The sequence below is a fragment of the Tupaia chinensis genome, unplaced genomic scaffold, assembly GCF_000334495.1.
Source record: "Tupaia chinensis unplaced genomic scaffold, TupChi_1.0 Scaffold000416_1, whole genome shotgun sequence".
NCBI classification, from domain to species: Eukaryota; Metazoa; Chordata; class Mammalia; order Scandentia; family Tupaiidae; genus Tupaia; species Tupaia belangeri.
In genome coordinates this window covers 2,006,853-2,013,285 of record NW_006159921.1, presented here as the reverse complement: position 1 = coordinate 2,013,285, position 6,433 = coordinate 2,006,853, and positions in this window count along the sequence as shown.

Sequence of the window (6,433 nt, the reverse complement as noted above, 5' to 3'; positions counted from 1 at the left end):
GGCACAGCCTGGACAAGAATGGAGACCTCCCGACCCCCCCAGGAGATGACTCTTTCTGCTTACCATGCTGTCTCCCAAACTGGCCCCTTACTTGACATGAGCCTTGAGAGCCTTCATGCCCACTCTTCCTCTTCAACCCAGGGTCAGGTGTCCCTGAACTAGAAACCACTCTCTGGGACACTTGCTGTCTTTTGCACTTTCCTAGCAAGGTTTTCTCTTGATTTGTTTTGCATTTGAAGACATCTTTGCTCTCAGTCTGTCCTACTCCCAAATGGGATTAAGGAGGTTTTCTCTGAACTCAGAGGAAAACAGGGTAGCGCTAATGACCTGGACCTTGATAGCCTGGCTTCCCCTTCCTCTCCCATCTGCCTCCCCACTGGCCATCTTTTCTGGGGCCTCTCTCAGGATTTGTTCCCTGACACCAGTCTCATGGTGGGCACATTTGGTGTGTCCACTAGTCCTTGCAAAAGGAAACAGGGCTCAGCCTGCTGGCAGAAGCAGGGCTAGGCCTTTTCAGATGGGCAGAGCCTAGGACTTAGGCCAACACTGCACCGAGCCTCAAGGGCTAGCTCCCTAACTTAATACCCTAAAATATGGCTTCACTGGACATGACATTAAAGTTATGGTCCATTGATTGGGGCTAGATGGTCCTCCTTTCAAGATAGTCTATATTATTGTACCTCTTCTTAAGTTCATTTTGGCTTAAGTCCAACCCAACAACTAGCCTTATCTCCTCTTTTCCCTCTTCACAGTCTATACTGTAGCCTAAAGGAATTATTTATTTATCCAGAGAGCATGTGTGCCCTCCAGAGAAAGGCAGAGAGACAGAGAGAGAGGGAAAAGTGATAGCACCGACCATGGAGAATGGTCACACTGCAATCCCTTCTCTCCATCTCTTCTTCCTTTTGGGATTTTGGGCACACATGTATTTGCATCTGGCATATTTCTCAAGCTGCCATATTTAGGACTCAATCCATACAGTCAGCCATGTGGGATCCAGCTGCCTTAATTACCAGACAACGGAGCCAGTCCACCCAAAAGAAGTCCATATAAACATTACATTTTCTTCCTTTGCCCCTTCTGTTCTACAATGTCTTACCTTACTGTTCTAGAGAGGTAGAAAACTCGTGTTATGCTATCCTTCCTTATTAGAGCAATTGTTATTTGCGCATCTACTAGCTGTTGAACACTGTACTTAATCCTCACAATGAAACTAAAAATTTGTCTCTTTTCTCCTTTTACAGTAAGTGGTAAACTCAGGATTTGAACCCAGGCTTGCGGTCTCCAGAGTCTATACTCTCAGTTACTACACTGTATCCCTAATTAAGAAATAGCTGCCCTTTCCAACATTACCTTTCTCTTACCTAGAATTTAATCTGCACTTTTCTTACTACCTATCACTTTTTTACTTTTTACTGTAGCTACTTAAATCATATCCCTTAATTTCTGTACCAGACTGTGAGCTCTTCAGAAGTAGCGGCCAGGTCACATTCGGCATGTCCCCAGCACCAGGCCCAGTGCTAACACAGGCAGGGGTCCATTAAATGTGTTTTGAATGAAGGAATGAACACACGACTGAATGGGTTTGAATTGCAGCAAGGTCTAAAGTCTGCCCTTGGGGGAGTAGGGAGTTGGAACTTGCTTTTCTGAAGAGCCCTAGACTCACATTTCCTTTTTAAAGTCACCCTGGGAAAAGAAGGGAATGGACACGGTTCACAGATGAGTGAGAACCAGAACACAAACCCCTCCATGGCTATAATTACAGAGCCTCTCCGTGCTTCGGTTGCTGCTGGCAGCGTGCTGGGGAATGTTTCCAGTTCTCCAGGTGGGGAAACGCAGGTACTGCTGATTGCTTTGTGTGAGCTGACATGGGGTGGAAAGAGAGGATAATAAAACCTCTGGGCAGTGGCTTTGCCAGGTGCAGGGCTCACGCCAGGAGCCATTACCCCATCAAGACCTACCTTTGGTAGGGCACAAGGGAATATAGCCACTTGGTCTCATATGCACCAGACCCTTGAGGAATCGGAGACCCCAGGTGGTGCAGCCCATGGCAGGGTTGAGGAGAGTGTCAACCCATGGAGGCACTTCCATGTTGAGAAAGGCAATAGGAAGCTCAAAGGGCAAAGAAATGGGCAGAACTGTGTGCCTTGACAGCAAAGGGTGTGTGCGTGCGTGTGCATTACTCTCCTGTGTGTGTCAGAGCAGTGAGGGGTCCCATAACTGGACTATGTTCCTTTCAGGACCCTGAGTTTCTCTGTGGGCCCAGTTTCTCCTAGGCTTTTCTATTCAAGTTTAGAACACACAGATCCGTCTCCTGGGCCATGGCTGGGAGGATGGTTTTTGGTTCTGTCTTGATATAAACTCACCTTTTCTGAGAGAAGGCAGGCTCCCACGCACCACTCTGTCTCCTTCCCACAACTATATGTTCATCTCCTGTCCCCAAAACACAGCAGCCTAAGAACATCAGCCTTTTGAGAAGTTTTTGCTGTAGGGCGCATGCGCTCACCAGAAAGACAGAGACAGAAAGCGAGAAATCGCTCCCCAGGGGGGATGGCCACACCACAATCCCTTCTCCTCCATTCTCCTCTTGGAATCTTGGGCACACACGCACACGTGCCTGGCGTTGAGTTTAAGCCACTGGGTCCGGGATTCGAACTGCGGTCGACTACATGGGAGTTCAGTGACACAGCCATTACGCCAACTGCTGGTCCCAAGAACATCAGCCTTTATGTGGCACTTTTACTCTGATACTTAAATTTCCAAAACCCATTTATCTCCTTCCATTCTTACAACAATTACTTCAGGGATGCAGAAAGCCAAGACTTTTTATTTGTAGATGAAGAACTGAGCCCAGAGAGGCTATGCAAAGTGTTAGAGGCCATATAGCAAATTAGCAACTGCTGTGGGTGCAATGTGTCCCCCAAAATTCACATGTTGGAAACTTAATCTCCAGTACAACAGTGTTGAAATGTGGGGCCTTTGAGATGTGATTAAGTCATGAGGGCTCCACCTTTATGAGTGGATTAATGATGCCATCAAGGAAGTGGGTGATTTATAAAAGTGGCCCTCTCTTGCTCTGTCTTATGTGTGTGCATCCATCTGCCACCCTACTGCTCTTCATGAGATGACCCTTGAAAGATGCCGGCATCATGCTCTCAGACTTCCCAGCCTCCAAAATTGTGAGCCAAATGAATACGTTTTCTTTATAAGTTACCCAGTCTATGGCACTCAGTTATAGCAGCAGAAAATGGGCTTACAACATGGAGCCTCAGGAGCCCCCATCCTGCTTCCCAATTCCAAATTCTGTCCCTTCTTCAAGTGCTGGGTCCCTACCTCCTGTCACCTGAAAGGAAATGTCCACAGAGAGGCTCACACTTCATTAGTTACATGCACAGTCAGTTCTGGTGCTAGGCAAATGGCAATCCAAAACTAACAACCTTATTAATCTCTCACCTCCTTCCCCCACTCTTATCCACTCTCGTCCTTATTTATAAGAAACCATCGCCAGCAAGAATCTCCAACGTAGTTCTCTCTGAAAACATTGGAGTGGGTGGCAGGGAGCTCTCCTGGGAGCAGAGCCAATGTTGCTTGCCCTTTCTGGGAAGAAAGAGACAGTGGTGGCCTGGGTCCCCATAAATGGCCTGTGCAGGCCTGGAGTATGCCTGAAGACAAGGCAATGTTTCCACACTTCCCTTACCCTCTCCTCCCAGACTGGGAATCTAATGGTCAATGGGAGGCCATCTCTTTGAGACTTAGAAGTTAGCTAGTCTAGCCTTACTCCCCATGTGAAGCTTTGTCTCTTTTTTTTTTTTTTTTGGGGGGGGGTGTTACTACTCATTGATTCATTCATTTATTCAGCAAACATTTGTTGACAGTTGACTATGTGCCAGCCTTTGCTCCAGGTGCTGGGGGTGCCAGAGTGTACATGGCAGGCCAGATTCCAATTAGTTTGGAAGAAGGACATAGCTATTTAGTCTTATTTGAGGTGAAGATGGGATAGGGACAGCTTAGAGAAGCAATGACAGATAAGAGAAGCAGAGTAGCTGGAAAGTTCTTCTGGGGAAGAGATACATCTAAACCGAAGCTGGAAAGATGAGTAGGGCATTAAGTAGGCCACAAGGGAAAAGTGTTCCAGGCAAAAGGAACAGTACATGTGAAAGCCCAGAGGAGAAATGGTACGTTGAAGGAATTGAAAGAAGTGCTCAGGGCTGGAGTGTAGCTTGCAAGGAGCAGGAGGGAAGAGGCAGTGAGCAATGAAGCTGGAAGAGGAGGCTGGGACTAGGTCATAGCGGGCTTGGAAACCATGCTGAATAGAATGCACTTTATCCTGAAGACGATGCTAAGTCACTGAAAGGTGTTAAGAAGATGTGTGACATGATCAGATTTGTATTTTAGATTTTTTTTTTTTGTAGAGTGGTGCTATTCAATAAAAAATATGAATTACACATGGAGACCATATATGTAATTTAAATTTTTCTAGTAGCCACATTAAAAATGTACAAAGAAACAAGTAAAATTAATTTTAAATAATTTGCTTTATTTAGCCCAACATACAAAGTATTACCATTTAAACATACAATCAATGTAGATATATTATTAAGATATTTTTCTTTTTTTCATATTAAGCCTTCAAGATCCATGATCAATTTCACACTTTCAGCACATCTCAAATTGGACTAGCCATCTTTAAATGCTCAAGAGTCACATGTGACTAGTGGCTACCATATTGGATAATGCAGATATGGAACTTGCCCCACTTTCATGCATTTAAGGGGAGCAAGAATGGAGGTTAGGGGACCAGGAGCACAACTGTTGCAGCTGACATGGAGGATGATGGTGGCTCGAGGACAGAGACAAAGGGGCAGATCTCAGAGATATGATTCCCAGATTTCTGCCCTGGGACTGCCCTAGCATCTAGGGCAGGATACAGCAGGAAGGAGGAAGCAGTGAGAGAGCATGCCCTCTCTCTTCAAAGACATGTCCCGTTGTTATACCCCAGGTGCCTATATCCCACTGGCCAGAACTTAGAGGTCACACACAGCTACAAGGGAGACTGACCAACACGGTCTTTATTCTGAGTAACCAGATGTCCAGTCAGAAACTTGGAGGGGAGAACAAATAATGAGCAGCAATGCTTCCATAGATGCCCCATGAACACCTCAAATTGATGTCAATTATAATTCAGTATGTCCAACTCTTGCATACTCACTCCCAAACCTCTTCTCTTTTTGACTCCTCCTCTTCTTGCTCTCAGAGCATGGAGTTCAATCTCAATAACAGCCCTCATTGCAGTCTAACCTGTGTTAAAGTTGATGGTGTACATATGTGTCTCCTCAACTACTGAGTCATCATTTTTCTATGGAAAAATGTCTCATGACTTTTCTGATGACCCAATACACCCTGAGCTTGGGGAAGTTCAAGGCTGCTTCTGGCTACTCATCTCTGTCTCCCTTGGTATCGTCCACATAAGTTGTAATAGATGTTTAAGAAATGTTTGCAGATTTAGTGAAATTGTTGTCCCCTCCAAGACTCCAAAATAATAGTGTGGTCTCTTTAATTTAATTTTATTTTTTCTCATTATATCACTCTAGGAGGAGGGGTGATGGGGAAGACATTATAATAGAAAACTCTGGTCTGGCAGAAGATAGACAGTGTCAAGTTTCAATCCAGCTGCTCAAAGAAATAGTCCCATTCTGAGTTTTTCCTGACTCAAGAGGATTGTATCATCTGAGAACTCAAGAACCATTTTATTAACATAAAAGTATAGAAAACATTAATAAAGCTAGAAGTTGGTTCTTTTTTTTTTGGAGAGATTTTTATTATAGGGCATGTGCGCATGCCAGAGATAGAAAGCGAGAAATCATCCCACGGTGGGTGGTGAGGATGGCCACACTGCAGTCCCTTCTCCTCTATTCCCCTCTCAGGTTTTTGGGCATGCATACACATGTGCCTGGTGTAAGTTTTAAGCCACTGGGTCCAGGACTCGAACCACGGTCAACTAAGTAGGAGTCCAGCGACATAACCATTATGCCATCTGCTAGTCTTGAAATGTGTTATTTGAAGAGATAAACAAAATTGCCAATTTTTTAGTTAGACTGATAAGAAAAAAGAGAGAAGACTCAATTTACTAAAGTCAGGAGTGGAAGAGGGAACTTTATCACTGATGCAAAAGAAAAGATATTATAAAAGAATACTATTAGTACAACTAAATGCTGACAAAATAGATAACCTAAATAAGGTGGACAAATTCTTAGAAAAACACAAACTATTAAAACTACCTCAAGAAATAGATAATCTGAATAGGCCTATAATAAGCAAAGAGATTGTATTAGTACTTTTTAAACTCCCCACAAAGAAAATTTCAGGCCCAGATGGCTTCTCTGGTACATTCCACTAAATGTTTAAAGAATTAAAACCAATCCTTCACACTCTT